Raw genomic sequence first — 21,631 nt, 5'->3', positions numbered from 1 at the left:
TCTACCATCGTCGTCGTCTCAACGACAAAGGAAGGGCTTGACGAAACTCGTCGGTTAAGGAAATGTTGAAGGCTGCCAGATTAAATTTCGCGCTGGCTTACAGAAGGAAAACGCTTTCGTCCTGGGAGCAAGTTGTATATACGGACGAAAAGGTGTTTTCTACGGTACGAAATACTTTATTCAGTGTATATCGACCAAGTGGAGCGAGATTCGACAGCAGATGTGTCCATCAGAGCCAAAGGTGTGGCCGAGTTGCTGTCACAGTTTGGGAATGGATATCAGCAAGTAGTTGCGCTGTTCTGCGGCAGCTGGACCCGTTTTCTAGTCATTACTACTGCGAAATGCTGAAGAAAATATTGCTTTCTTCTGTTCGTCAGGGATTTTCAGCAGGTAGAATAATCTTCCTACATGACCGTTCTCCTGCCCATACAGTGAATTATGTAAAACACAGGTTTCAAATGAACAGGCAGTTGAGATGTTGGACTACTTTAGTGAAGAATAATTTGCTTTTTTCTCTCTTGTGTTTCAGACAGCAGGGGTGCTCTTGTTCACGTTTGATACTTTGTTGTTGTGTTATTGCATGTACCCCAGGAGGGGAGCCGCAAAACTAATCAAATTTCTCTTTTCAGAGACTTTGCTTGCTTTTTCGCTGTAATGTACTTGTGTAAACCATGGCTACCCCCCCCCCCCCCTCCAACGCCAGCCCCCGTGACTCAGCAGCAGACGGTCAATGTAACATAAGCTGTCGCCAGCTCACCAAGCGGCAAAGAGGTTACAAGACTATGGACAGAGGCCAACGACAGACTCGCTGGAAACGCGCCGCCAACGCCCTCTCGGCAGCCAGTATTTAGGATCACCACTGCGAACCGTGGGGGGGGGGGGGGGGGCTGGAGGGGCAGTTAGTTTTTGCAGTTAGTTCGAGCCTGTTGCACCTAGTGAGTTCCAGCGTGTAACTGAGTCAGAGTTGCAGACTTAGCCTCTAGCACAGGGACAGGCAGGGTAGCAACCTTATAGTAAACAATGTGGACTTCTACTTCACCGGCAGTGAGGTGAAAGTGAACTATATAGGAGAGCTTGTACAACAGCACATGAAGCTTAAGTTAAGAACCTCTTTGTTTATGAATAAAGAACCCAGTTAACAATTGCTTGCAGGTTGTGTTATAGAACGAGGATACAGGCCACTAACAAACATCCTCTCCTTGCTTCTAACAGTACAGCTCAACAGGTACAACGAGACGACAAAAGCGTCTAGCGAGGATTCAACAGGCAGAGATGGTGAAAATCATTATGTGTAGAAAGACCAGCAGCGACGTCCAAGCCTGCAGTGTCAGAAGCAGTTCATGACGCATTGGAAGAGTTGTCACAGAATAACAGATTCATCCAGAAACTTGTAGCCTCATTCGTTCAATAGCCTCTTGATTTTAAGTTACTTTATGACCTTTGATCAAAAAGACTGAGACAAATAGGAAACTATTTTTTTTTATCACGTTGCGCATGACATCAGTGCTGATGAAGGCATGAAAGTGAAAACATTTAGTTTTTTTATATCATGAAACAGCATCACATTAATTTATATTCTCTTTATTTACACGCAGGCCAGGACACCAGTTCCGACGAAAGCATGAAGGAGATATTTTTTCTTAATGCCAATCGGAAATCTCAACACAGTGAGATAAAGTGGTGCTTGGCCAGCGTTTAGACGTAAAGTTGAGCGTTTGAGTCCACTACATCCTCAGTTACATGCTTATGAATACTTTAAAATTATGAATAATAATTCTTGTTGTCCTAAGCTAATAACTCTTACCACGCATTAAAGTTCATGTAAGCAACCGGATTAGAACCCCTTACCTGCAGGCCGGCCGGAGTGGCCGAGCGGTTCTAGGCGCTACAGTCTGGAGCCGAGTAACCGCTCCGGTCGCAAGTTCGAATCCTGCCTCGGGCATGGATGTGTGTGATGTCCTTAGGTTAGTTAGGTTTAATTAGTTCTAAGTTCTAGGCGACTGATGACCTCATAAGTTAAGTCGCATAGTGCTCAGAGCCGTTTGAACCATTTGAACCTTACCTGCAGATTAGAAACTGAGCGTCTTAACCACTACGCCATTCTATCAATTGCATGCGCTCCATTTATGGAATGGTATGACATGGTCTGTGATGTCACACCTTTTCCATGAAAAAGAAATGATATGGCGAGTGAAAGCGATGCAGCACGTCTTCGATGAAAATGCAGTCCATTTGACTTTGAATTCCATGAACGAAGTTGCGAAGAACATAAGCTAATGGAAAGTGACACTGAAGGTATTCTGCCAGGTTTTATTAGATCTGCTTATTTTGGAGATGCCATGTGTGGGACAGAGTGAAAAGTTAATAGCTGCTAACGCAAGTGCCATAACATTTCGACACAGTGCTGTGGCAGTTGCTTGTGCAGAAAATGTCTTGAGAAACTTTAAACTATATCTTCTGTCAGTGTAATTGAAATGTATCAGAAAATGCTGCTGCATTATACATTTATTGTATCTATCTTAAGATGAAAGTTTGATGTAATGAAATAAAACTGTTTCAGTTACAGCTGTGAAATGATTCAAGAATACCACACAGTAATCAGAATTTAAGTTTACAAGGAAAATGTATCTCTTCTGATGCAGATAAAAAATGCTATTAAATACATTTTTCACCTCCATATTCAGTCCAATATGTTCATTGCTTCCGTAACGCTTGTCTCAGGCTATGATTCCCTAAATGGCTAACAATACACAAATTACTGTCATTAATGGCCCCTTGGAGACTTTTCTGAGCCTTTCTTGTGAAGTAAGTTAGTATTTACAAAACAGGCACTTCTCTTCATCCCTACAATGTATTGAATGGCAGTTGCGACATAGCTTATGATGAACAGCTTTTTTTTTTTTTTTTTTACTCAGTCACTGAATTTCGTTCCAGCCGTTTGAAGATCAAATAAAGTAATCGAGAGAAAGACTTACAAACTGCAGTATTCCTCTAGCAAGATCAGAAACGACTCATATCACCCAGCGGGTTGGAAGTCGAGTGTGTTACCGCTAAGTCAACATGACACTGCTGTAGTACACCTTTCTTCACTATGTCCATGTTTTCCCAACGTAGATTGCTCTGAACGTGACGTTAGAAATCAATCGTAGCTTAGGTATCAAACGCTGGCCGTTGTGGTCGAGCGGTTCTAGGCGCTTCAGTCTGGAACCGCGCTGCTGCTGCTACGGTCGTAGGTTCGAATCCTGCCTCGGGCATGGATGTGTGTGATGTCCTTAGGTTAGTTAGGTTTAACTAGTTCTAAGTCTAGGGGACTGATGACCTCAGATGTTAAGTCCCATAGTGCTTAGAGCCATTTGAACCATTTTTAGGTATCAAACGTCAAATATGGGTTCAATCAATGAATTTCACTTACTCTGTATGACATTTTAAATGAGTCATTCAAAATATTTCACCGAGTGGACGAGAAAGTACCGTGTTAGGCACAAAAGCTGGTTGCCAGCCGGCTACTGCAGAGGCCAAGTTGGTTGGTTGGTTTGGAGAGAACGGAGCCAAACTATAGGGTCATCAGTGCCTTTATCCACATTCAAAAAGGTCACGGAGTAAAACCAGTTCCCAAAAGAGTCTGGGAAGTAAAAAAGGCGGAAAACTAACCGGGAACACACTGAAAGAGCAAATGAAAGAGACGATTCAAAAGGGGAGAACGTGCACTAAAAGGGAAAAACCGGTTGAAAGTATTAAAAGGATGTAACAGATGACTTGGGCTGGCTCATCGCAAGAAGGAAAAAAAAGGATGAGCCAACCAACTCAGCAACACACTAAAATCTGCGGCTTAAAAGAAAAGGATAGAGGAATGCAGATAGGGAAAAGACGAACACCAAGGCTTCCCATACTTATTTGGTTTTTTAGTATTCTGGAGGAGATGTATTGTAACGTCACACTCTTGCACTGGTTAATCTGACACTGATTTTGACTTAATTATTCCACAGAATCATGTTTCCTAAACTTAGCAAGGGAGGCAACAATTAATAAAGAAAGAAGGTTTCCCACAAAGTAACTGACCAGAGACGTAATTTTCCCATTAAATAACCTTCTTGCAGTTCGCAACTTAGAATTTCCAACCCATGTTACGTATTACGCACAAACTGTTCAGAAAATTTCATCGAAATTACAAGTAACGTGAGTGAACTGAGTAGATTAATTTAGCTGTTGTCCTACAAGCGCTGCACTCTGGGTCACATGTATTTGACATGTTTTAGCACCATCACAAGACAAAGACTAAGGAAAGGATGCCGTTAAAGCCCCATAACACAGAAAAATTTGGAAAATTGTAGCCGGCCGAAGTGGCCGTGCGGTTAAAGGCGCTGCAGTCTGGAACCGCAGGACCGCTACGGTCGCAGGTTCGAATCCTGCCTCGGGCATGGATGTTTGTGATGTCCTTAGGTTAGTTAGGTTTAACTAGTTCTAAGTTCTAGGGGACTAATGACCTCAGCAGTTGAGTCCCATAGTGCTCAGAGCCATTTTTGGAAAATTGTGGTAAGGAATATGGGACCAAACTGCTGAGGTCATCGGTCCCTAGGCTTATGAACTACTTAAGCAAACTTAAACTAACTTACGCTAACTTACGCTAAGGACAACACATACACCGATGCCCAAGGGAGGACTCGAACCTCAGACGAGGGGAGCCGCGCGAACCAACCGTGATAAGACACCCTAGACAGCACGGCTACCCCGCGCGGCATTACGTAGATAGAAAACAAAATTTCGCAAATCACTTGTACGAGGGTCGTTCTGAAAGTAATGCCTCCTATTTTTTTGTGGTGACTTTGGATGTCCACGCCAGATGTCGTTGGTGTAGCGCTAACGCTTGAACCTTCCTCTTTCATTTGCATGTGGTTCGTTGTTCTGCGGTAGTTGGCGCCAGCAGAGGAGTGTTCCAAGATGAGTGTTATGGATGCGCTTATAAAACAGCGATGTTTGACTCAATTCCTCACTGCTGAAGAAACTGCGCCGATTATAATCCATCGACGATTGCTAAATGTGTATAGACACGATTAGACGTGAGAAATGTGAGGCGATGGGTACTACATTTTCAAGGTGGTGAAAAGGGTGTCACGACAAGCCACAGCCCGGTCGAATCTGCACAGCTATCATCCCTCGCGATGAAGAGCGTCTTGTTCAATTTATCAGTGCTGAGCGGCGGATAAAGACCAGAGTATTGTGTCTCACTGTTTAGAGGCACAAAACGCGTGGGTCTTTTCAACTCATTACTAAATGCAAATAAGTAGGAGGCCGAGTTGATAGGAGCTGAAAGAGTCCAGGTTGCAATCAAAAAATGGTTCAAATGGCTCTGAGCACTATGGGACAACATCTATGGTCATCAGTCCCCTAGAACTTAGAACTACTTAAACCTAACTAACCTAAGAACATCACACAACACCCAGTCATCACGAGGCAGAGAAAATCCCTGACCCCGCCGGGAATCGAACCCGGGAACCCGGGCGCGGGAAGCGAGAACGCTACCGCACGACCACGACAGGTTGCAATAATATGCGGTACGACACACTGTTAGAGAGAAGGATTATTATTCCAGAAAACACATAGTACAATGAAACTACTTATCTCCAGTAGTTTGTAGGACTGCAGCTGCTGCTATGAACTAAATCTCGAAATATTGGGATACCATGAACTAATACCACATATTCTCAGGGACTAAGCCTGATGGGCTCTCGTCAGAGAATCAATGCAAAGAGAACTGGCTGAGGGCCGACTATGAAAGTGCGTCTGCCTAGGTTGAAATCTAGCTATTAAGTGAACGAGGCACACACTAGTTCCGTAGAGCTGCACAGCCCGCTAGAGTGCGCTGTGCTCGGCAGACCACGGGCTGCCAACCTCGTGTTGGCGCGACGTTGTAGTACTATCTGTGGCAATGATAGTACACCCCTTCCCCCCACCCTTCCCCCCTCTCCAAAAAAAAAGTCGCGGCGTCGTGGAATAAGGCTTGCGACGTCGGGAGGAGGGACCCGGGGACGGCAGAACTGAGGGGGCAGACAAAGGGACTGCCCGGGATGACTGCCAGCCCGCGGTTCCGCATTCACGCGAGGGAGCGATGGAAAAACCCGGTACAAAAACCTCAGACCGCACACCACCCCCAGGCAGGCCCGAAGGGGATGGGGAGAGCTCGACGTCCACGGGCGACGGAGTCGACGGCGCGGCGGCGGCGTGCGGCGGAGTGAGGCGAGGCGGAAGCCTCAGCCGGCGGCGGACTCAGCGCCGCTGGCGGAGGCGGCGAGGGCAGCGTCGGGGGCGGCGTCGGGGGCGGCGTCGGGGGCCGGCGCCGGGGGCGGCGTGGAGGCCGCAGCGGAATGCCGAAGGGCGGCGACTGCGGCCGCTGGCAGCAACGGCGGCTGAAGCCCGTGCGCTGGCCACACGCCGAGAGTGACGGCCATGCGCAGTGGGCGCGCCAGCTGCAGCAGCGGCGCGGGCTCCGAGGGAGACTGCGAGAAGTAAGCATCTGCCGACAAAGAGGGGCGGCAGAAACCGGAAGGCGGCACAACCGTAGCAGGTTCCTGTGCCGCTTGACCGAGCCGGACGGACCAGAAACAAGATACAGAGCGCAGCCGAGTGAGCGAACGGTGCGCCCCTGCTTCCAACGCCGCCTGCCCGTAAGAACTCTGTAGAAGACCACAGCGTGCGTCACGAAGCCGGAAGGAGGCGACTCAGTCGAAGCGAGTGGCGAAGGAGGCCGCAGTAACTGCAAAAGCGACCTGTGGGCGCGACCGTGAAGCAATTCATCCGGGGAGTGATTACCACGCGGCTGGGAGCGGTAGGACGACAAAAAGGTCCAAAGAGCACGCTCGCGAGGATGCGTAGTGCGAAACTTAGTCATCTGTGACTCGAACGTTCGGACGAACCGTTCAGCCTCTCCGTTCGACTTAGGGTGGAACGGGGCGGTAGTCAGATGGCGAATGCCATTAGCAGAACAAAATGTTTCAAATTCCTTGGAGACAAACAGGGGGCCGTTGTCGGAGACGAGCACTTCCGGCAGACCCCCCAGACAGAAAATCGAGGTCAGCGTCCGAATGGTACTCGCCGAGGTAGTGGAAACTATCGGGACAACAAAGGGGAAGTTGCTGTAAGCATCGATAACAATCAACCAGCGGGCGTCCCAGAACGTGCGCTGAACCGCCGATCCTGTCGCAGGAACTCAGCAACGATGTCTGCAGCAGGGGAAAGAAAGGCAATCTGCAAACCAACAGGCTTCACAACAGCCTAAACGTGTACCCAATATCGACGGTCCGCCGCAGATCAAATTACAAGTTCTTTTCCCAGTTACCTGAAAAATCCACAAAGAAAAACATTAAGCTGTAGCAGATTCAACCTAGAAATATGGATAGACGCAGCAAAATTCACCAGTCCCTATTGTAGAAAAGTTATATCGAAAAAAAATTTTTGACAGTTCAACAAAGTCACAGAGTTTCTATATATTCGTTGTGAGGTCTGACACTCCTTGATATCTTTGCCAGAATAAATTGAAATTCTCCTGATTTTTCCTTAAATAATTAATGTCACTAAAGAATCAATCCAGTTCTCATTAACGAAATATTCCTCTTTAAAACCGATCCTCCAGACCACAATCGCCGATAAAGTTTCAAAACAGAATCCTAACACACTTCACAGTATCGATTATTTTCAAAATATCAATACGTGTCGACCTCTCACCAATAAAACTTCAACCCAGTCAACCATTGAAGATCGTCCACACTGTCGACAAAACCCTCCCAGAACCTCTTCAAGAAGTCTGAATTTTAATAAAACTTGCAAATCTCACACATAAGTAATATTTACGATGCATGTCGAAACAACAGAGTCAACTGACTGTTCCAACTTCCAACTCGAAGTTTATTTAACAGTGGATAACCAATTGACATCCAATTACAAACTTTATCCTTTCACATTCAACATTGTACTCCTTTTGCTTTTTACAAGAAAAACATCAAACATATTTTAATAATGGTCAGCATGATGTTTCAACGGTTCTTCCAGGCGCCGGCCGCCGACTACGATGCAATAGTGGTTAGCTCTCGTCGTCCGCCGCGTCTGGAGTCTCCACTGGATCATCTTGCTGCCACGCTCGACATGAAAGAAAAGAAACAAAATCTTTTTAAGGGGCTCCGGAACGCCCTATACTTGCAATGTTAAAATAACGCTTATAAATTACATCTTTCCTCACAAAGTATTTGAGGTAGGAAGTTGAACTTTTTACAGATTATTTATTGGAATATGGGCTACAACTTAACACAGGGATTTTACAACATTTTAGTTCAGTTATTAAAGATGATTTTTTTTTCAATTGTAATGAAAATTCACAACATTTTTTTGGAATTTTTTATTTATATATTCAAAAATATACAGTTTTTTGGAAAAAGGCTGTGTTAAATTATGCAGAAGGTACTGTGTAACATTTACTGAAAGTTTGAAACAAATATGTTTGGAAGATCCTTAGAAAACATGTAATTAGTATGAGAAAATAAAAGTTTTGGGAATCGAGCGGCAAAGATTGGATTAACTTTTTAGTGCATTCCAGGTCCATAGGATGGATTATCTTCATACTCTGCAAACTCCTCCTCCAGCTTCCTCTTGTTCCTCCTCCTGTTTACTCTTGCTTGTATTTCTAGACTCTTTACAGCCCTGTCTGCAGCCCGAAGGCGTTCCTTGTCTAAAGCAAGCATCGCTCGTACCATGTTAGAACCTATCTTCATTCCCATATTTCTAAATACCTTGCACCTTACAATGTTGCCATCATTGAAAGTCGCAACAGCATCGTACACACCAAAGTGAAGTGTTTCTATTCCAACAAATACAGTCTTGGGGATTCTCGACCATATAACACTATTTACACTTTCACTGGGGTTTTGAGTTTTTCCGTGAATACACTTTTTCAACAGTTCAGGTGCTGCTAAGTCTCTGAAAATAGGTTTTATCGCCTCCATTATTGCATGAGGCAGACTATGCTTATGAGTGTACACTTCACCAGTTAGCAATCCTTTGTTATATTTACACCAACTGTCTTCTTCTTTGGGACACAAGCTATGTTGGGGATTTTCATCGTCTTTATTGTTTACAGTAATAACACATACCTTTGGCTTTCCAACATTTCTCCTTTTCTTAAAAGCCTTCAGAGGATTTCTAATAACTTTACTTTTACTCATTATTATACTTCAACAAAACAGAGACTCAAGAAACAGAATTAATTACGAATATTTTCGAGATAACGACAGAGTAAATAAACATGAAACAATCGACAATCACACCAGCGATATATATTGAACCATCACAGGTTAGCCACAACACATACTTTATCTCACATCACTAAAATGTACCTGATGAACACGGACGTTAATAATAAATAACACCATTTGACAGCAGTTTAACAGCGCCACAGTGGGTCACGCCCATGTAGAACACATTTCAAAAAAAATTTAAAAATAGTTGTAGTCTTCGGATTTGAATAAATTATATATCTATTAAAAGGTAATAGTCTGCAGATTCAGAAAACGCAAAAAAGTAAAAATTGAACTTTTCATGATTTTGAGCCTTTCCGGAGCCCCTTAAATAACAAGTCTCCACTTAACATACTACAAATAAATATATACGAGGGGCGTTCAGAAAGTAAGCTCCGATCGGTCGCGAAATGGAAACGACTATGAAAATCCGATAAAGCTTTGCACAGATGTGTTGGGTAGTGTCTCTAGTATAACCCCAGTTAGCATCACGTCGCTCTTCTCATTTCTGAGCTCGCAGTGAGTGCGTAAAGATGTCTAGAAAATAGTGTCTGCCGCCAAGTACGAGGGCCTGGTGAGAAATTTCGCCTGAAGCTATGCAGCTAACATTACATAACTGTCGTGCTGTTTCTTCTTCAAGACAATTCTCAGCCGCATTCTGCAGGGGCAATGAAGATGCTCCTGCATCGTTTTCAAATGGAAATGTGAGATTACCCACAATACAGTCCGCAATTGTCTCCCCCTGAGTTTCATCTCTGGTCACATGAACCGCTGTCTTTGAAGACAACATTTTGACACAGACAACGAGGTGTAGGCCAGCGTGGAGAATTGGCGGAAAGCACTGGCGGCTGCCTTCTATGATGAGGCTATTGAAAAGTTGGTACAACGCTATGACAAAAGTCTAAGTCAGAACGGCGACTACGTAGAGAAGTAGCTGAAAGGTGTAGCTAATTGTTACAAGTAAAACATTTCTGATGTTCACTGTGGTTTCAATTTGACAATCAATCGGAGCTTACTTTCTGAACAGGCCTCGTATAATAACATTACCTGGCGTCGCTCAAGCGGTAAAGAAGCGCGATATTTCCTGATTAGACTTTTGAAACACCACAAACGTACCCGCGAAATCAACATGGAGACGCTGCCAAGGCGCATTACGAGTCGGCCACGTAAAGAACTGTTGGCGGGGAGTAGATTGATGCTCCGCGCAAGACTGACAAGTAGCGAGCAAATCTTCAATGTCGCGATCAATACCAAGCCAGGTGCAATGACGTCGAGCGAGCTGTTTCGTCCGCACAATACCCCAGTGACCAACACGGAGAAGGCGGAGAATTTCCGACCGCAAAGAACGAGGTACCACGACACGGGATTAATCATTTTCCGTTCGGAGTAATAGAACACCGCGGTGAACTGACAACTACGGCGTTATGCAAAATAACGCCGAACCAGGGCGGTCAGAAATTTGTGAAGCAGACGGCGGCCATTGCGTACGGATGTACTGCAAAACGAGGCGTACAGAAGTGTCGGCGGCCGTCGCGGAAGCAATACGACGGAAGTCGACCGGAAAACCATCGGCAAACACTGCGTCTTGTGACTCAACGTAGAGGCACGACAATTCGGAGGAGTCAAAGGCGTCGTCCAGACCAATAGGAAGACGCATAGCCATGTTGAGCAGTAGGCCGGTACAAAATTTCATAATTGTAATCGGACAGAAACACTGCCCAACGTTGCAATTTCTGCGCCATACGGGCTGAAACGGGCTTGGACGGGTGGAACAACGACGTCAAAGGCTTGTGCTCGGTAACCAGATAGAACTTCCGACCGTACAAAAAATCGTGGAACTTCGCGACTCCGTAGACAATAGCTAGAGCTTCCTTTTCTATCTGAGAGTAGTTTTGTTGCGCCGAATTGAGCAATTTAGAGGCAATGCGATCGGGCGATCGACAGAATGTACGCGGTGCGAGAGAACCGCGCCGATGCCGTGCGAAGACGCATCGACAGCCAAAACCACAGTCTACATCTACATCTACATCTACACTCCGCAAGCCACCCAACGGTGTGTGGCGGAGGGCACTTTACGTGCCACTGTCATTACCTCCCTTTCCTGTTCCAGTCGCGTATGGTTCGCGGGAAGAACGACTGTCTGAAAGCCTCCGTGCGCGCTCTAATCTCCCTAATTTTACATTCGTGATCTCCTCGGGAGGTATAAGTAGGGGGAAGTAATATATTCGATACTTCATCCAGAAACGCACCCTCTCGAAACCTGGCGAGCAAGCTACACCGCGATGCAGAGCGCCTCTCTTGCAAAGTCTGCCACTTGAGTGTATTAAACATCTCCGTAATGCTATCACGGTTACCAAATAACCCTGTGACGAAACGCGCCGCTCTTCTTTGGATCTTCTCTATCTCCTCCGTCAACCCGATCTGGTACGGATCCCACACTGATGAGCAATACTCAAGTATAGGTCGAACGAGTGTTTTGTAAGCCACCTCCTTTGTTGATGGACTACATTTTCTAAGCACTCTCCCAATGAATCTCAACCTGGTACCCGCCTTATCAACAATTAATTTTATATGATCATTCCACTTCAAATCGTTCCGCACGCATACTCCCAGATATTTTACAGAAGTAACTGCTACCAGTGTTTGTTCCGCTATCATATAATCATACAATAACAGGATCCTTCTTTCTATGTATTCGCAATACATTACATTTGTCTATGTTAAGGGACAGTTGCCACTCCCTGCACCAAGTGCCTATCCGCTGCAGATCTTCCTGCATTTCGCTACAATTTTCTAACGCTGCAACTTCTCTGTATACTACAGCATCATCCGCGAAAAGCCGCATGGAACTTCCGACACTATCTACTAGGTCATTTATATATATATTGTGAAAAGCAATGGTCCCATAACACTCCCCTGTGGCACGCCAGAGGTTACTTTAACGTCTGTAGACGTCTCTCCATTGATAACAACATGCTGTGTTCTGTTTGCTAAAAACTCTTCAATCCAGCCACACAGCTGGTCTGATATTCCGTAGGCTCTTACTTTGTTTATCAGGCGACAGTGCGGAACTGTATCGAACGCCTTCCGGAAGTCAAGAAAAATAGCATCTACCTGGGAGTCGGTATCTAATATTTTCTGGGTCTCGTGAACAAATAAAGCGAGTTGGGTCTCACACGATCGCTGTTTACGGAATCCATGTTGATTCCTACAGAGTAGATTCTGGGTTTCCAAAAACGACATGATACTCGAGCAAAAAACATGTTCTAAAATTCTACAACAGATCGACGTCAGAGATATAGGTCTATAGTTTTGCGCATCTGCTCGACGACCCTTCTTGAAGACTGGGACTACCTGTGCTCTTTTCCAATCATTTGGAACCCTCCGTTCCTCTAGAGACTTGCGGTACACGGCTGTTAGAAGGGGGGCAAGTTCTTTCGCGTACTCTGTGTAGAGTCGAATTGGTATCCCGTCAGGTCCAGTGGATTTTCCTCTGTTGAGTGAGCGATCAAAAGGAACCAAACATCGATCACTGAGCAACGCAGATTTGAGCTGGTGGAAAGCAGCATCACAATCCGGAGACCACACAAAAGGCACATTCTTACGCTGGAGGCGATTCAAAGGCGCTGCTATCTGAGCGGCGTTAGGAATGTAGTTCCTTCTCTAGATTGCCGCACAGATGACGAAATGGTAGATATCGAAATAAACAGAGGGATAGAGAAACAACTAAAATCGCTCAAAAGAGGAAAGGCCGCTGGACCTGATGGGATACCAGATCGATTTTACGCAGAGTACGCGATGGAACCTGCCCCTCTTCTTTCAGCGGTGTACCGTAGGTCTCTAGAAGAGCGTAGCGTACCAAAAGATTGAAAAAGGGCACAGGTCATCCCCGCTTTCAAGAAGGGACGTCGAACAGATGTGCAGAACTATAAACCTATATCTCTAACGTCGATCAGTTGCAGAATTTTGGAACACGTATTATGTTCGAGTATAATGACTTTTCTGGAGACTAGAAATCTACTATGTAGGAATCAGCATGGGTTTCGAAAAGGTCGTGTGAAACCCAGCTCGCACTATTCGTCCACGAGACTCAGAGGGCCATAGACACGGGTTCCCAGGTAGATGCCGTGTTTCTTGACTTCCGCAAGGCGTTCGATACAGTTCCCACAGTCGTTTAATGAACAAAGAGCATATGGACTATCAGACCAATTGTGTGATTGGATTGAAGAGTTCCTAGATAGCAGAACGCAGCATGTCATACTCAATGGAGAGAAGTCTTCCGAAGTAAGTGATTTCAGGTGTGCCGCAAGGGAGTGTCGTAGGACCGTTGCTGTTCACAATATACATAAATGACCTTGTGGATGACATCGGAAGTTCACTGAGGCTTTTTGCAGATGATGCACTGGTGTATCGAGAGGCTGTAACAATGGAAAATTGTACTGAAATGCAGGAGGATCTGCAGCGAATTGACGCATGGTGCAGGGAATGGCAATTGAATCTCAATGTAGACAAGTGTAATGTGCTGCGAATACATAGAAAGAAAGATCCCTTATCATTTAGCTACAAAATAGCAGGTCAGCAACTGGAAGCAGTTAATTCCATAAATTATCTGGGAATACGCATTAGGAGTGATTTAAAATGGAATGATCATATAAAGTTGATCGTCGGTAAAGCAGGTGCCAGACAGATTCATTGGAAGAATCCTAAGGAAATGCAATCCGAAAACAAAGTAAGTAGGCTACAGTACACTTGTTCGCCCACTGCTTGAATACTGCTCAGCAGTGTGGGATCCGTACCAGATAGGGTTGATAGAAGAGAGAGAGTAGATCCAACGGAGAGCAGCGCGCTTCGTTACAGGATCATTTAGTAATCGCGAAAGCGTTACGGAGATGATAGATAAACTCCAGTGGAAGACTCTGCAGGAGAGACGCTCAGTAGCTCGGTACGGGCTTTTGTTAAAGTTTCGAGAACATACCTTCACCGAAGAGTCAAGCAGTATATTGCTCCCTCCTACGTATACCTCGCGAAGAGACCATGAGGATAAAATCAGAGAGATTAGAGCCCACACAGAAGCATACGGACAATCCTTCTTTCCACGAACAATACGAGACTGGAATAGAAGGGAGAACCGATAGAGGTACTCAAGGTACCCTCCGCCACACACCGTAAGAATATAATGTGGAATAATTTTAAGCAGCGCAGCAATAGAGAGGTCGCAAGAAATGTAGTAAAATAGGTTGAGAAATTTGATAATGATATGGGGCTGAAAAATTTGTTTTGTGAAAGGGAAGTGAATCATGGAATGAATGTAAGTTTGGTGGAAAATTCTGTGATGAGAAGAGTGACTGATGTAGATCTGAATTTGGTGGAGTTGGAATGTATGACGAATTCTGATGAGGCACCAGCTTGTAGCAACAATTACAGTAATGTATGTGAAAATAATGTAGATGGTTTTGTGTTGGAGGAAGTAGATGAAGCTATCTGCGAAGGCGGCGAAGCTGCCGTCTCATCAGCTGGAGGTGAATGTTGTGCTATATAAACGAAAGTATGTGAAGGTATTTATGAAGGCGGCGTAGCAATAGTCTCGTCATCTGGTGAGGAATTTTGTTATGTATCGGCTGATGTGTGGAAGGGAAGTAAAGATGATGTTTTAGGTGCTGAAGTTGCGAAGGTTGAAGGTATCGATATAGATATCTCAGAGGAAGGAGTCTGTGCATTTATTTCTGTTGATGGAAGTGAGTCAGTGGCTCTTGATGAAAACATGAATCCTGTATGAATGTTGAAGGATGAATGTGAAAGTGTGTTAGACGGTGTGTTAAATCATAAGGTGACGGAGGCGTCTAATGTGGAGGAGAAGTGGGTAGATTGGAATTTCTCGGAATTCTAGTGTACTGTGAGCTCTAATATTGAGTGATGCAATAGCGACAATTTTTAAGGCGTATCGGAGGTTGACGGAGTTATTGGTTGTGATTTCTATAATGTTTTAAGTAATGAATCTTATAAGTAACTTCCTGGCAGATTAAAACTATGTGCCGGACCGAGACTCGAACACGGGGACCTTTGCCCGCGGCACACAGTTTTAATCTACCAGGAAGTTTCATATCAGCGCACACTCCGCTGCAGAGTGAAAATTTCATTCTGGAAATCTTATAATTTACCGGTGGATGTTAATGGAGTTAATTGTGATAAAGTTTGTAGCGATTCGGCTGGTATAAGTGAGGATTTGTTTAACAGAGACGAAGTTTTAAGCTGTGTGGTTAGTTGTGAGAATGTTGCAATTGCTGATATCGTTAATTCGGAGGAAGCGAACAGTATATTTGATGCTTACATGGATGTTGAACGACAGGTTTTGAGGGTGATATAAATCCTACAGATGAGTTCTAGGTAGATCAGGAAAATCTAGAATTTGATAATGAATTAATGATAGTTCTGAAATTATAATGTGTACCATGAACATGGAACGAAAAGGCAGGGGCGTTGAAACTTATCATTTGAGGGTGCAATGTTTAGAGAGGCGTGAAATTAAAAATGTCTATCCTCTAAGTGAAACAAACGATGTCGATGAAGAAAGAAAGTGTGCGTTTCTCGAATCTAATAATGGTGTTCCAGCTGAGGTCACAAATTTTGTCCGCAAACGTAAGGGTGCGTTGGTGAAAAAGGAAAGAGGGTGCGAATTTGAGCAGGTGAAAAAGCGGGAAAATATGAGATTCAGAACATACTCACACTGACGAGGAAAATATTGTAAGAGACAACGGCTGTGGAGTTGACATTACAAATGAAAAATGCGGTGTGTATTAATATAAGCATCTAGAGAAGTGTGATTTTATGTCTCGTTTTTGTAGAATTTGGGTGATACTTCTGTTTTTTGTAATTTGATATATTTAAAGTGTAAACGATAATATATATGAAGTCACAATTTAGTGCAAGGAGTGCGTCGATATTGGCCCCTTAATTCTTGGTGCATATAGGTCGGCAAAACATAATTAATTTCGTTATTTACGAAAGAGAGTAATATAAACAGTATTGTATATAAGATCTTTGGGAGAAATTTCAAAGGGTTATCCAAATGTGTTACTTCTAGTATTTTGAACGGGATTCTCATGTAATATGTGTAAGTAGTAGGGCAAACTGTGTTCTGGCGCATTCTGTTAGCGTGGGTTGCATACATTCAGGGGCGAGCATACAGTAAGAGGCAAACTTGATTGACTGATGACCCCCTCCCCCACTGTTGAACATATTGTTCTGGTAATTGATTTATAGCCCCCTGTGGGTTGATTTATGACCCCCCCCCCCAGGGATACTCTGTCCTTCTGAGAAACCACCACCCCTCCCCCTCACCTGCCCCCACCACTCCCCCTCCTCCTCTCCTCTGGGAAATCTCCTCACCAGTACAAGCACACCTTTGATATCAAATTAATTAATTGATTAAATCGATTATTTAATTAATCCCTCCCCCTCTGGGAAATCCCCCAGCCCTCTCCTCCCCCACCTGTAAATGGATGGGAAAAAGACTCAATATGTGCATGATATGAAATTGAAGCTGTGGTCAGTTACATAGCTGCAAATAAATTGTTTATTTACAAAATTCAATTTGCAGGGGTTGGATCTCTCTTTTATTTGGCAGGAAAAGCTCATCATTCTCAGCTATTTTGGAAGATGCAGGTCTTGTAAAATACATCAAAAAGAAGTAATGAAATCGGGAAATGCTCTGTCTATGCTGAGCTGTTGGACTGAAAGGTGCAAGTATTATTTTGTCCGGCAACTACATGTCCTAATTATGTAATTACACAGCTTCAGATTGGAGGTGTTGCCTTGTTGGAAGATTTTCGTGTGTGTGCTCACCTATATGTGCTGGGATCAACTGAGCTACAGCACAGTGCCACCACCAGAGGAGTCCCACTCCCCTCCCAACCCTCGCTGCCTCCCTTACGACACATCCCAGAAAAAACGGATGGCAAAAAGTCTCGTGCTGTGCTGGAGAGGTGGAGAGGAAGGATCTCAAATCACAAAATTCAAATCAAAGTCAATAATTTATTTCTTTATTTAAACAGTTTGTTGAAGGCGAGGTAGATCTGGGTAGAGCTCACATCTGCACTTCCGCACCCTCACCTACCTCGACAAAATAACTGCTAGCTCCAAGGAATGAATGAAGTGCGGTGTAGCAGCCACTGTTTGGGGTCTCCCGCACCTGTGTCTGTCATTGAAGCACCAAAACAGAGGCCAAGAACTGCCCAAGGTCCTAATTACAGATCAAGATGCTAAATACCACTGAACACAGACTGAATGTCAGCCTCCTTTCATCTTGCAGCCCCAAAAAGAGCATCAAGTGGAGGCATTCCTTAGAAATTTGATACCAGACTCACTTCCCAGTCCCTATACTTGTTGGTACTTAGCCATAATAATTGTTCATAGGCATGAGTGATACGCTGGAAACAGAGTATATCACAAACCTATCTCACACAAGCATTTGTCGACAGTTCTAGCCTGCGTGAGCTTTTGTACGAAAGTTCTTGGAGAATAACGTCACCATGGTGACCCTGCGACTTTCTTCTGAAGCTCCCTGAAATTCTTTTATATTCTGCAAGTCTAGAGAAGATCATGTTGGTACTTACTAATATCATTGCGAAGTTACATAACCCATTTACAGATTAGTTATCACTATTGCGGTCAAAATTTGAGGAAACTGAATTATACTGCTTGGTACAGAGTAACGTTTTGTAGTACTGTATTATATTAAACTTGGGACCTAGAAACGACGGATAGGCTTCGTCCTGCCGTAGCCCTCAGTGGTTCACAACCCCACAACGGGCCACAGCAGTCCACCCACCCCACCGCCACCCTCACCGAACCTGGAATTATCGTGCGGTCCGGTCCCCAGTGCCCCCTCCCCCCCCCCCCCCTCAGAACGTCTAATACTATATGAGTGTAACCCCAAATGTTTGGGTGGTAGAATAATTATGGTGTACACGTATGTGGAAATGGTGTTTGCGCAGCAACTGCCGACACGGTGTAACTGAGGAGGAATAAGGGGAACCAACCTGCAGGGAAAGAAATACAGTAGAAGAAGAATGGGTAGCTCTGAGGGATGAAGTGGTGAAGGCAGCAGACGATCAAGTAGGTAAAAAGACGAGGGCTAATAGAAATCCTTGGGTAACAGAAGAAATATTGAATTTAATATATGAAAGCAGAAAATATAAAAATTCAGTAAATGAAGCAGGCAAAAAGGAATACAGGCGTCTCAAAAATGAAATCGACAGGAAGTGCAAAATCGCTAAGCAGGAATGGCTAGAGGACAAATGTAAGGATGTAGAGGCTTATCTCACTAGGGGTAAGATAGATACTGCCTACAGGAAAATTAAAGAGACCTATGGAGAAAAGAGGACCACTTGCATGAATATCAAGAGCTCAGATGGAAACCCAGTTCTAAGCAAAGAAGGGAAAGCAGAAAGGTGGAAGGAGTATATAGAGTGTCTATACAAGGGCGATGTTCTTGAGAACAATATCATGGAAATGGAAGAGGATGTAGATGAAGATGAAATGGGAGATACGATACTGCGTGAAGCGTTTGACAGAGCACTGAAAGACCTGAGTCGAAATAAGGCCCCAGGAGTAGACAACATTCCATTAGAACTACTGACGGCCTTGGCAGAGCCACTCCTGACAAAACTCTACCATCTGGTGAGCAAGATGTATGAGACAGGCGAAATACCCTCAGACTTCAAGAAGAATATAATTCCAATCCCAAAGAAAGCAGGTGCTGACAGATGTGAAAATTACCGAACAATCAGTTTAATAAGTCACGGATGCAAAATACTAACGCGAATTCTTTATAGACGAATGGAAAAACTGGTAAAAGCGGACCTCGGGGAAGATAAGTTTGGATTCCGTAGAAATGTTGGAACACGTGAGGCAATACTGACCCTACGACTTATCTTAGCAGCTAGATTAAGGAAAGGCAAACCTACATTTCTAGCAATTGTTGACTTAGAGAAAGCTTTTGACAGAGTTGACTGGAATACTCTCTTTCAAATTCTGAAGGTAGCAGGGGTAAAATACAGGGAGTGAAAGGCTATTTACAATATGTACAGAAACCAGATGGCAGTTATAAGAGTCGAGGGGCATGAAAGGGAAGCAGCGGTTGGTAAGGGAGTGAGACAGGGTTGTAGCCTCTCCCCGATGTTATTCAATCTGTATATTGAGCAAGCAGTAAAGGAAACAAAAGAAAAATTCGGAGTAGGTATTAAAATCCATAGAGAAGAAATAAAAACTGAGATTCGCCGATGACATTGTAATTCTGTCAGAGACAGCAAAGGACTTGGAAGAGCAGTTGAACGGAATGGACAGTGTCTTGAAAGGAGGGTATAAGATGAACATCAACAAAAGAAAAACGAGGATAATGGAATGTAGTTGAATAAAACCGGGTGATGCTGAGGGAATTAGATTAGGAAATGAGACACTTAAAGTAGTAAAGGAGTTTTGCTATTTAGGGAGTAAAATAACCGATGATGGTCGAAGTAGAGAGCATATAAAATGTAGACTGGCAATGGCAAGGAAAGCGTTTCTCAAGAAGAGAAATTTGTTAACATCGAGTATAGATTTAGGTGTCAGGAAGTCGTTTCTGAAAATATGTGTATGGAGTGTAGCCATGTATGGAAGTGAGACATGGACGATAACTAGTTTGGACAAGAAGAAAATAGAAGCTTTCGAAATGTGGTGCTACAGAAGAATGCTGAAGATAAGGTGGGTAGATCACTTAACTAATGAGGAGGTATTGAATAGGATTGGGGAGAAGAGAAGTTTGTGGCACAACTTGACTAGAAGAAGGGATCGGTTGGTAGGACATGTTTTGAGCCATCAAGGGATCACAAATTTAGCATTGGAGGGCAGCGTGGAGGGTAAAAATCGTAGAGGGAGACCAAGATATGATTACACTAAGCAGATTCAGAAGGAGGTAGGTTGCAGTAGGTACTGGGAGATGAAGAAGCTTGCACAGGATAGAGTAGCATGGAGAGCTGCATCAAACCAGTCTCAGGACTGAAGACCACAACAACAACAACAACAACAACAACAACAACAACCCGCATTCGGCAAGGTAGTTGGAAAACCGCCTTAAAAACCATCCACATGCTGGCCGGCACACCGGACCTCGACACTAATCCTCCGGGTGGATTCGTGCCGGTGACCGGCACGCCTTCCCGCCTGGGAAGCAGCGTATTAGACTGCGCGGCTAGCCGGGAGGATGAGTAACGTTTACTCAGGACATGATCAGCATTTAGAAGTGTTTCTTCGCTTGTGACAGAAGTAGTGTTGTAGAATTGGGTTACTATGTGTTCTAGTTACATGATGTCGGTTTAGTTATTCTGGGGTCGGAATGCTACTCCTGTGGAGTATAAGTCCTGAGGAGTATAAGTCCTGAGGTTCGAGCGCTGCGTCACCACCATTGGTCTCTGGTGTCTGTTCATTTTTAAATAAAGGAGAGACACAAAATTTTATTGTGGGCATCTCACAAAGTATATGTTGCTACATTACAGGGACGGGAATAAAGACACAGATCAGGATGTCGTTTTTCATTAGACTGATGCTGCCAGCCACAATACAAGTGATAAACAAAAGCGATGACTCTCCTCTTGTCTTTTTCCAACCACCAAACTGCGCCGGCCGCGGTGGTCTCGCGGTTCTAGGCGTGCAGTCCGGAACCGTGCGACTGCTACGGTCGCAGGTTCGAATCCTGCCTCGGGCATGGATGTGTGTGATGTCCTTAGGTTAGTTAGGTTTAAGTAGTTCTAAGTTCTAGGGGACTGATAACCACAGCAGCTGAGTCCCATAGTGCTCAGAGCCATTTGAACCATTTTTGAACCAAGCTGACCGACTCACCCTGACGGAGCAAGACGACGCCACCCGGCTGATGTAGGTCAGTGTGCCCTCGGGAAATCGATTCACGCAGGGGTATCAGCGACCCCCTCCAAACCTGATCAACCTGTTGCGTACAGCAAAAGTGGCGAGGACGCTCGCTATGGCTGGCGTTTCCTGCATTCCGCGACCCCGCAAATGGAGGCACGACGCCGTCTCTAGCACTGCTATTTCAGAGCTATCGAATTTGAGTGGTATCCTACCTGGCATAGATGCATGTGCTGTCCTGAGCAGAATATGTCACATATTTCACATAGAGAACTATGAATATTGAAACGTCTCTGTCGAGTCTTTTCATACGTGTTGGCCTCATATGATTCAGTTACGTCTCATTTGATCCACTGCGCAATTGCGATTTTGCTTATTAACTCTCCCAAAAAGACTGAGCAGTGGAACTGAAAGTAATTCACTATATATCCAACGTAAAATGCAAGCAAATG

Source organism: Schistocerca nitens, chromosome 3 (assembly GCF_023898315.1).
Source record: "Schistocerca nitens isolate TAMUIC-IGC-003100 chromosome 3, iqSchNite1.1, whole genome shotgun sequence".
In the NCBI taxonomy this organism is placed as follows: Eukaryota; Metazoa; Arthropoda; class Insecta; order Orthoptera; family Acrididae; genus Schistocerca; species Schistocerca nitens.
The sequence above is the reverse complement of the archived record's forward strand: the minus strand, read 5'-3'. Positions refer to the sequence as shown.